This window comes from Ambystoma mexicanum, chromosome 10, assembly GCF_040938575.1.
Source record: "Ambystoma mexicanum isolate Mex_15411 chromosome 10, UKY_AmexF1_1, whole genome shotgun sequence".
NCBI lineage: Eukaryota > Metazoa > Chordata > Amphibia > Caudata > Ambystomatidae > Ambystoma > Ambystoma mexicanum.
Genome location: NC_090932.1, coordinates 512,839,213 through 512,851,219, shown reverse-complemented (window position 1 = coordinate 512,851,219; position 12,007 = coordinate 512,839,213).

The window sequence follows — 12,007 nt, the reverse complement described above, 5'->3', positions numbered from 1 at the left end:
TACGATACACCAACTCCATTCGGAAAAGTAAGGGGTAGCACAAATGGATACATACCCCAGACAATTTGACCGTTCCACACGTTTATCATGAGGGCAGGCAAGGAACCAGTAACAAAGTGTTGTTAACGGGATGTTATGGTTATGTACCGTACCAAATACCTATCCTCAGAAAACGGTATGCTAAAGCAACGTTCTGCTTACAGTACCCTACTAAAAACCTATGAAATTCACTAACAAAAACTTTGGTAAAGGGACGTTATGGTTAAGTTGCACTAGCAAAAACCTATGAAATTTGATGGAAAAACATTGTTACAGGGACGTTATGGTTACAGGTAAAACCAAAAAAAACACGAAATTCGACAGTTATGGTAAGCTAAGCAACCATAACTCGTGCCACCAATGTGCACTGCTAAGAATAACACCCATGACATCAAAGATGGCATCAAAAATCTCATTCATGACATCACGCATGACATCACATGTGCATTTACTTTTTATAGGAAGCCTCCTCAAGGGATTGTTATTGTAATGATGGCAGAAAACTATAAAAGAATATTGGAAGAACTATTATGAGAGAAGTATGTCATGGAGGAATGCATTTCTATGCACACCAAAGTATTACACACTTTTTCAGTGTATATGAAGGAACTCATGTGCAAACAGAGGCATTGTCTGCACCATGGCTCATGGAAGTGTAACCTTCAAAATCTTTCCATGTTATATAGTGACAATATTAATGCATTTGTTTTAGAGTGTCGGTACTGTGAAACATGTAAGAAGTAGCTGCCATTGCCTTTATAACTGCATATTTGCCCTACTGCACAGAAGCCATAAAGACAGCATAATGCATACGAACATGACCATTTGCAAGGGACTTAAAATAAGCTAAAATGCAGCAGTATTACCAGAAACTGTTCATAACATAACTGATTACCTTCATGCACAGAAACCAGTGCTGTGTTCTACGCTTTCCTCTTCCCCTATATGTATCTGTATCATATAATCTGAGTGAACTGTTAAGAAATGTGTGTAAGACCATATGAGAAGGTTGCCGTATACAATTATAGAACCTTTTCAATTGCTTGTTCATGACTGTAAGTGAAGAAAAGCACCTGCCCTACTTAGGGTAGTGAACAAAACAGAGGGAGCCACACATGTGATGCCATGAGTGATTTCATGAATGAGATTTGTGATGCCATCTTTGATGTCATGGGCTATCCTCCTGAGACTAAAAAGTGGCAGAAATTGCTGGGTTCCAAATTTTTAGGTTGGGACTTGCATTGCTCTGACCAGATATCTACCTTGGGTGGTACTGGTGCGCGATATAAATCAACATAACATAACATGAAATAACATTGTTAAAAGTAAAATGTCGGTCTGTCTCTGAGTCAAATCTTCCATTTATAGGTCTATAGACTGTCTCCACCAAAATATCCCACAACACACATGCACTGCTTGATGTATTGGGATCTTTCAGGCGTGGTTTGGGGATTGAAAATGCCATTTCTTCTTCAATGTCATGGCAGACGTAAGTTAAAATCCCCTCCAACCAGCATGGGAAGACAAGTCCATGTCGGTCTCGATCATTGAACATATGTGTATGTAGAGATTTGAGGAGGGTAGACATCCCATTACCCTTTTTGTTATTATAGAAGTTAATTAAACTCAGGGAAGAGACACCTTGAAATTTGGCATTCAGAGAAAGGATGTTAGCATGTATCTGGTCAGAGCAATGCAAGTCCCATCCTAAAACATTGGAACCCATGCAATCTCTGCCACTTTTTAGTCTCGGGAGGATAGCTCAGGGGCAACATGCTTGCCTTAGAAGCAAAACAACACAGAGCAACACAGGTTTGATCCATGGGTCTGGCCTTCGAAACCTCTGGGTATTAAGCGTGTTATAAATAACCAATCATAAATATGGATGGTCAGGCCTCCAGCTGGTCGGCCTTTGCCTTGGTACCTAAATGCAGACACATGAAAAGAAGGAAACCCTAAAGAGAAACGGGATCCATTGCCCAGGTTTCCTGAAGCAATATTACATAATAATTTTTTAAAACATCCCACCATATGGTATTCGGAAGTTGGTTTTTTAAGATCTACAATATTCAAAACTAAAATCCTAACACCCGTACAGCCCACTGGGGGTGTCATAGAGGTGGTAGTGCTACTGCCTTCTGGCATCCCACCTCCAGCATTTGAGCCTCTTCTGTGGGGATCAGACTATGAGTGACTTTAGGCAGGGGTGTCACAAGGGAGATCTTCGATTTATGGAGCTCCAGTCAATCCACCTCCAGGATCAGGTGCAGAACAGTCACTCCTCCGAAGTGGTTAGGGGTACCTAAGACCAGCTCTTGTGGCCTACCCACAAGGTTAACAATAGGGCAGTCTTCCCACCCCCCTCTAGCCCTCTGTTTCCCACTATTCCTGTCAGCTACAGGTTTGCAGAAAAAGCCTAAGGGTAGGAACTGAATATCAGAAACAGGCAGTCTTCTGTGCAGATCAAAGCAGATCAAGCACATTGGAAGGATGATTCAAAGTAATGGTAATGCAGTCATCATCAAAGCAGTTCTCCCAATAACCCAGCCTGCTAGATCATCTTGCCACTAATAAATCACGTCCCTTCAGTAAAGTTACCCCGCATATATTCCTCACATGATGTGTCACTTTGTTCATTAGGGAGAAAGTGTCTCCCATGGTGGGAAAAGCAAGAGACGGGATGATGGTCAAGAACACAACTAACGGGGCTGACTAGGGCAGTAAGTTAAGGCTATACCACCTTGTCCGATTTCTAAGAGCCATGCCAGGCTATTTGTGTCCCCCTATCCATGGACCCCAACCCCCTCCTACCCGTCAGAGCAATGCACAGAATTACCACCTAGAGTTACCCCACCGGTCAGATCTATGATTTCAGTAGTGGGAACTCGTTGCCCAGAGATAGGGTTGTACTTTCCTGGAACTCATCACTAATGAGTGGCCTTTGTTACCCCAGTTGTGGTTTTATTCCCAGTTACTGGCCCCACCCCTTTGCTGCTGTTGTCCCAATAATGTCTGGGGCAGTAACGCATAATCCCCTTGGGGCAGAGTGTTGATTCCTTTCACCTCTACATTTATTGCCTCCCCCCATCAGATACTGAGATACCTCCGGCGTTCAAGGGTCCGACATGGCGGTGACAACCATTACAAAACCTACCCCACCTTCCCCAGTCCATCTCTTTAAAATGTGTCAAGTTTGCCCTCCAGACGCCTCAAAGCCTCATAAATCTTCAGAACCTGGCTTTCCATGATACAAAGTCGTTTCCACAAAGTATGCTCAATGGAAGTTTCCTTCAGGTTTAGAGCATGTGTGAGATCGTCAGGCTTTGGGCACCGGGAAAGTTGAGTATTAGGAATAACATTTACTTTACACTCCCTTCTGTAGGGCTGCAGAGTGTTGATCCCCAATACCAGAACTAACACCCCTTGCTATAGGGCTCCTAGATGACTGGGTATTGATAGCTATGCTAGAAGCACTGATTTTACTCCTAGCACAATCCTTTGACCTAATTTCCCTTTCCTAACATAGAACAGACATTGCAGGAGCACTGCTAATTGAAGTCTCTGCCTGATGAAGAATTTCTTCTAAATCATCAGAGATAATTTACAGAAAATCCTTTTTAACAGTAGACTTCTCTGATATCAAGATCCTTTCATCAAGTGTCAACACTGCCTTTTTCAGAAAGTGTTCAAGGGATTCTGACCCATTGGCGAGAACCTTTCTCCCTGAGATGCGATTCCCTCCTCTGGTCGACTTAGGTCCAAGCATGTGCCTTTGGAATTATTGGTCACTTGGGCATTTTCTTGAATGTCAAGCCCAATATAGCACCCAACTGGTCAGAGGCCTTGCATTTAGCCATGACCTCAAAACATTTAAATGCCGTGGGCGTATAGCAATTACCGTGACCAAGCGGGAACTGAAAGAAACAGCAGAGTGAAGTATAAACTGAAGAATGCAGTAAGAAATGCAATAAAAATGTAGTAAAAACACACCATTCAGAATGGCCCGACAACTCAGGGGTAAAAGTAGCGAGTTCCAAAACTGGAGGCTAAGGAGACCCAAAAGCCTGCTATCAACAATGGCAGAGCTAAAAGAAACAGAAAACCGCAATTATCCCACACAGAGCCCCGTCCACCTGAAATACACAATCCAAGAGCGGGGAATGTGTATTACTGGGGTGCGCGGGAACTTTCACACGCGATTGGCCCTGTGCGAGCGGGGTACGTGTGTTACTTGGGTGCGTGGGAACTTTCACACGCGATTGGCCCTGTGCGAGCGGGGTACGTGTGTTACTGGGGTGCGCAGGAACTTTCAGACGTGATTGGCCCTGTGCGAGCGGGGTACGTGTATTACTGGGGTGCGTGGGAACTTTCACACGCGATTGGCCCTGTGCGAGCGGGGTACGTGTGTTACTGGGGTGTGCAGGAACTTTTACACGCGATTGGCCCTGTGCAAGCGGGGTATGTGTGCGTTACTGGGGTGCGCAGTAACTTTCACACGCGATTGGCCCTGTTTGAGCGGGGTACATGTGTTACTGGGGTGCGCGGGAACTTTCACACGCGATTGGCCCTGTGCAAGTGGGGTACGTGTGTTACTGGGGTGTGCGGGAACTTTCACACGCGATTGGCCCTGTGCGAGCAGGGTACGTGTGTTACTGGGGTGCGCGGGAATTTTCACACGCGATTGGCCCTGTGCAAGCGGGGTACGTGTGTTACTGGGGTGTGCAGGAACTTTCACATGCGATTGGCCCTGTGCGAGCGGGGTACGTGTATTACTGGGGTGCACGGGAGGTTTCACACGCAAATTTGCTGTCAGAGCGGGTTACGTGTGTCCAGTGTGGTGCGCGGGGAGTCCTACACGTGAATTGGCAGTGTGGGTCCTCCCAGTTGTCCCCTCTACCCCCTCCATGACCCCTGCAGGCAGCCCACACCACAGGAGACTACCCTGCACCCCTGGACATGTCCCGCAGGCAGCCCGTCCACCATGGCCATGCCCCCCAGCCAGGCCACGTGTCACGTTGCACTAGTGATCACTAACTCATGTCCCCCTGGACCCCCACCCCGCATCAGTGAGGGGCACCTGCCAGTAGGCCCCCACACATGTCTCCCTGCACCCCAACCCCCCATCAGTGAGGGGCACCTGCCAGCAGACCCCCACTCATGTCCCACACATGTCCCCATGCACCCCCACCACCCATCAGTGAGGGGCACCTGCCAGCAGGCCCCCACTCATGTCCCACACATGTCCCCCTGCACCCCCACTCCCCATCAGTGAGGGGCACCTGCCAGCAGGCCACCACACATGTCCCCTTGCACCCCCACCCCCATCAGTGAGGGGCACCTGCCAGCAGGCCCCCACTCATGTCCCCCCCTACATGAAATAAAGATGCACAATCATGGCCCACTTCTACACCAAAATACCACAGCACGCCTCCCCATTTCTGAGATGCAATGATTTCCTAATCAAACCCACACTGACATGCCCATCTCAAGACACAAACCAAAAGTCAACTATGTACATCAACACATGTCCGTCACACACACACACTTGTTGGCATTGATTGTGTAAACCCACATTTTCACATGCATTAACCCAATGAGCAAATCCCACACATGGAACTAAAATATGAAAATGTATTATGTACAAAAATAAATCAATAAAATTAAAGCATAACAAAATAGCAAACATGAAATGAAAAGCATGTGCAAAAGAAGAGTAAATGAAAAGTATAACTAATACAAAGAAATCCAAAAGAAAAATAGTCCAAACTCTCCCTCCACCAACGCAAATCCAAAGGAAACTTAAAAAAAAATCCATTGATCCATGGTGAAATCAAAAGAAAAAGTCCAAAATAATCCATTGTCCAACTATGTACAATCCATTGTCCAAAAGAAAAATCCATTAATCCATGTACAAAATCAAATCAATCCAACGTCCAACTATGTACAATCAAATTTTCAGGGGTCCATGAGCCCAACGAAACAAATGAAACCTATCTAATAACCTACCTAACAAAAAAATGATTTACAAAAGTGTGGGGCATAGTCCAAAAGCCCCAAAATAAAGAAAAAAAAGGAAACCTAACACTATAAACTATTTACAATGGCGACGGGCAAGTCCTCCGGCTCACTCAGTGATGTTTTCGGCCAGGGCATCATCGAACTCCATGTCTATTTGCTGGAGGTGGGCCTCTGTCCCGGCCCTCGAGGCACTCTGCCTGCCTCAACGCCCGACGCATGGAGAACTCCGCCCTGACCATGGTGAGCCGCGCCTCTTCCGCCCGCCGCCGCTCCGCACCTATACGCTGGCCCAACTGCAGCCACACGGAAGACACATCCATTCCAGGGTTCTCCTGCCCTCTGGCCGATGCCTGCCCCCTGATGTCGATGGCCCCGAGCCATCATTGCTCCCACCTAGAGCCTGCTCCTGCTGCTGCTGCTGTCCATGTGCCCTGTCCGATGATGCCTGCACATCCTCCATCAGCTGGTCTCCAGTTGTGGTGTCCACCCCTGCTGGACCGCCGACTCCCGGCTGTGGCAGGGATGGGATCTCCACCAAGCTGGCTGTCTTGGTCAGGCCAGGTCCACAGTGGGCCCTAGTGGAATCTGGGCCGGAAGACAGCAGGGAGAACGACTGGCGCATAGTCTCCACAGAGGAGGAGAGGTCCTCCAGAGTGCGCGTCACATGTAGTTACCCACCAACCAGGGCCCCCCCCAACAGTGCCACGTTGCAACGCTGCTGTTCGTGATGGCGTGCGTTCTCCGCCCAGGAAGAACGCACGTCATCACGAATGTCACGCGTGCGCAACACTAATCAGGACGGAGCCCATACGTCCATTGGACCCCTCGTCCGCAGGTAGTGGAGAGGCAGATGACATGGCACTCTCCCCTACCTGCGGACGGGCCTGGGACGAGGCATCCCTGCTGGTGCATGATGGTGCAGTCACAGGGTCAAGGACAGGGACTTGCACAGGCCCCTCCGTGGTGACCTGTGCTGCCTCCTGACCCTGGCCCTGGACTGCACCACTTGCACCAGTGGTACTACCCCCACCAGGCCCCATGTGGGGCTCAGTAGCGGGCTCCTCCTCCTCTGTGGAGACCACCAACCTGGATGTCTCCGTACCGTCTTCCGCCATTGCAAGCCCCTGTGGGGGCTCACCCGGCCCTTCCGCCACAGCCGTAGTGGCAGACGCGGCACCAGCCCCCTCGCTCCCAGATGATGGCAAATCCTGGGAGGGTGGCTGGACCTTGCGTCGCCGCCCAATGGAGGCATCCCCGCCGCTTGGCTCCACAGCGCCGTCTCCGCACTCTTCTTCACTTGACGCTGCGTAGAGGGAGACATAGAACACAAGCATCAGGGTACAGTACAATATTCGCCTAGACAGGAAGCAATAACACATGAGTGGCAGTGTCTAACATCACTTCCATCCTGTCCCTCCACAACACATGGGTGAATGCACGCAACACACATGCATAAACAGGCACGGCGCCTGCAATCAACATCAGCATCTATGTACGAGGGCCTCTATTAATCAAAATGTTGCCTTCAAACTCACATGCATCATGGCTCACACTGATCCCATGCACACACATCCCCGGAGGGTCATGCATCATGCCTTGTACACCACAGACACATTGGATAGACACAGTGCATACAACGGTGACCGCACTGCATGAGTGAATGTACACATCATCACGGACATGTGTCATGAATCCATGGCGTATCAAAGTCACAGACACACTTCTCAGACACACACACATGTGCACCATACATGTACATGACAGCAACACCCATCCCTCACACCCCCACCATATGCAAGAACAGATACTGGCATGCTTCCATGTGTGCATTTGCCATACAGCTCCCCATGTTGCATTGGAACTCATGCACCAATCATGTGGTTCGCACATTACTGGTCTCACATGCATGAACATGATACATGATGTCCCTGCACACACACATCCATACATGGTCCATGTCACACATACAGGCAAGTATCAGACTACCAGCACACTGCAACATGCCCTGTCTCACACAACAATGCTTGGCCACTTACCGCTCAACTCCAGACGGGTCTTCCTCCGAAGGATCTGGGCGTGGAGCGCTGGGCATATGTGTTCCAGAACCCTCATCTGGATGTCACTCATGCTGACCGGGCCCCCCTCCGCGAGGCGCCGGGCCTTGTGGAGGGTCCTGGACCTGAAGTCCTCCCAGTGCTTCTTGACGTGCTTGATGTCGCGGGTTTCCACCCCCTCCGCATTGATGGCAACCACTACGTCGTCCCAGATCCTCTCCCGTCCTTCCTTGTTGGTGCGTGATGTTCCGAAGAGGGCATCATACTGCCCCAGGACATGCTCCACCAGGACACCAACTTCCTTCACACTGAAGCTGGTGGCCCTCTGCCTCTCTGGCTGGGGGTCGCTAGTGGTCTCAGATGGTGTTTGCCCCGACATGGCGACCCTTGAGGCAGGAGTGGGTGGACAACTGGGTCCTGGGGCTGGGCTGTGGAGCGATGGTATCCCAGTCGGGAGTCTTCTGTTCCAGCAGGGATGGACACAGCAACTGGAAACCTGGCTGATGTGCAGGCACCAAATACCAGGGCACGTGGGCAGCAGGCAGGCAGGCAGCAGCAGATGGCAGGTGGGAGCGTGCTCGGGGCTCTGGGGGCAGTAATTCGGCCTTCTGGGCAGGAGCGTGGTCTTCCGTGTGTTGTTGCGTGGCCAGCTTGATACGGAGTGATTTGGCACGTTAAAATCTTGCACGTCAGCGTGTAATTCGAGGAAAGGCCCTTCGCGTGTAAGCGCGTCAGCACATGCACGCGGTTTCATTGGACCAAAGGCCCTTAGCGCGTAAGCGCATCTGTGACGTGACGTGGCTCATGGCGCGTGAAAAAACTGCACGTCCGCGTGTGAATGCGTGTAATCTGTGGAAAGGGCCTACGCGTCTGTGACGTGACGGCAGGCGTTTACCTCAGCACGGGTGCATGTGTACACGTCCAAGAACTGCACGTCCGAGTGTCAGCTGTGTAATTGGAGGAAAGGGCCTTAGTGCATACACGCGTAAGTGATGTTGGACGTGTGGGCCGGTTTAAAAGGTATGTGTAGGACCCCATTTCCTTGTACGTGCTTTTCGTGGAGAGCGAGTGGGTGAATTCTGTACTTCTTGTCAGTTCACACGCGATTACTTCACAGCGTTTCAAGTTCGTACTCCCTGTTACCTCTGACAGCGTTCATTTTTTTTGTTGGGCCTGTTTCCTCAAACAGCGTTCACTACTTCTTTTGTCCTGTCTCCTCAGACAGCGTACAATTCTTCTTTTGGCGGGGGTGTTGCCAACGCGCGCATATGCGTCTTTTTCACATTCTTTTTCCAGGCAGACGGTGAGTCGTGCACGTATTTACCAACTGTGCTTGCCCCGTGTGTCGCATACCCCTTCAGAGGTCATTGTAGGCTGCGTGTAACACGGGTACGCTTATTTTTGTGTTCTTGGGTGCCACAGTGTAGTGCGGGTTCATTTTTCCACGCACGTGGTCTACGAGGTGTTGCGTGCACGTTACTTTTTGTTTTCGGGTGCCTGTGCGTTGCGTGACCTGTCATCTTCCCCCAGGGGTCACAGACAGCCTTGCTAGAGCACTAGGGTACGAATTCCACCTAGTACCCTACCCCTTTCACCCCCAATTGCCCAGGACAATTGTTTACTGCAACTCCCATACACACAACAACATCAGTGCCATGGTTGGGAGGCGACCAAGCGGTAAGGGAGGCAAAGGTGGCCGACCTCCAAAAGATGGGTGTGGTGGGCACGGTAGGGGACGTGGCCAGGATTTGCAGGGTGCCCCTAGACACCCATGTGTGGAGGACTAATCAGGGACACCCATGCTCCCCCCCCTATGGTTGAGGGAAACGTGGCTGACACCATCCCAGCTCAGCCCTTGTTGGACCAACCCATTGTGGCACCTGACCCGGCACAGAATGACTCCCAGGCTGACTTCCAGGTCAGCAAGTCTAAGCCACGTGTGGCAGTGCAAGTTGGTGTCACCAGGCCACGTGGATCTGGGGCAGCGATGTCATCTGCTGCCCCAAGTAGGCAGGGTGGGGAGGCTGCAGGGGCAGCTGCAGCTCTATCCACCACAGCTCTGAGTCTCCCAGCCGGGACAGTGTCGGTCCAGGTCCATCAAACCGACGTTGCCCCTGCCAACATCACACTTCAGCTAATGCCTGCACCAAGACCTATGGTCATTGTGCCTTCGCACACTCCCAGTACCCAGTCCACCGGCGCTTCTGCCCCTACTGACCAGAGCGGCGCAAGCCACTCAGGCTCCGCTTCACCTTTGAAAAAGAGGAAGAAGGGTGCTCTGGCACTACAGGCTGAGACCCCAGACACGGCTACACAGTCCGGCACGTCAAGGAAGCCTAGCTTTAATGACGCCGAACTTGATGCACTTGTGACCTATGTGTCGGCACATAGCCGCAAAATGGTGGTGACTGCAGGGTGCAAGACCACACCTGGTCAACGTGGGCACACTGGCAGACCATCGCGGACCGCATAAGTGCACTTGGATTTGTGAGGCGCACAGCTGATGATTGCTACAAGCGGTGGAATGACCTGAAACGCAGAGCAAAGGAAAAGCTGGCCTCAAATCATGCCGCTACTCTGGTGACTGGTGGTGGGTCTCCACCAGAGGACAATGAAATGAGTCTGTTGCTGGGACCTTCGTCACAGAGGAACAGATCCAAGGCGTGGGAGAGCTACCTGATTACGACGCATTGTCCGGTGAGTGCCCATGCATGTGTGTGTAATCCATGTGTATGTTGTTTGGGTGACGGGTTCTGATTGAGTGCCAAGTGAAGGTGTGTACTCCTGAGTGTTATGGGTCACCCATGTGCTTCCTCCAATACATTCACGTGCCTTTGATTTGGGTATGACAGTATCCCTTCTGCCCACAGTAGCCAATTAGCCCCACATTACTGCTGATGCACTTGAACTATCATCTTGCAACAACATTGTTCGGATTTTTTCTGTGTTCATTCAGGCTGATTGTTTAGATTATCCCATTTTTCAGATGTTTTTTTCATCCCTAATGCCACATATGTGACATGCTTCTGTCATTGTTTACACCCCACATTGTGCCACTTTAGTTACCTGATTATGTGAATGATTAGACCATTCAGGGCGAGGGAGTATTGGCCTGCTGAAATTTATTTTTAGGGCCTGTTTGCATGTGGAACCTGATAGTTGTTTCCTGTCATGTTGATGTGTACATCTGCCTACAATCACTGTTTTATTGTACACTGGATGTGTTGCAGTGTGTGGCACATGCATATTTTGCAACACTATTCTGCATTAATCTTCTCATCATGTCCATGTGACATGGATGTATGACAGTACTCATTCACTGACATATCGCTGTAGTTGTCTAATTTACCATGGCTATGCTACATGATATGATATGATATGATCGTTTATTTATATAGCGCCTATACACAATGTGTTTCAAAGTGCTTCAAGGCAAGGGAGGGAACAAGGGAAAATACAACCACATTCTTACAGGCCATGAACAATAAGGATGTGAAATTAACTATCCTACACGGCCTGACAACATTTCAGATAGTGCAAGAGCTAAAACATAAATAAGAAGGGAGGGGGAGAGTGGGAAGGAAATGTAAACAGACAGGCGACTACCGTACTAGGCCTGACGACATTTCTGGTAGTAACGGAGAAAAACAAAAGGTGAGGGAGAGGGGTGCAGAAAGGGAGGGGAGGAACAAAACAAGCAACTATCATACTAGGCCTGGCGACAGGAGGGGTTGAGGGGAGGAAAAAAACAGTAATGGAAGGGTGGAGGAAACAGACGAGGTTGCTATCATATTAGGTCCAGGGACAATTCTGATAGAGTAAGTGCATAGAAGAAAGTAAGGGGAGGAGATAGGAAAAGGGAGAAGGGAAAGGAGGAGAGAACAGACAGTAAGCAG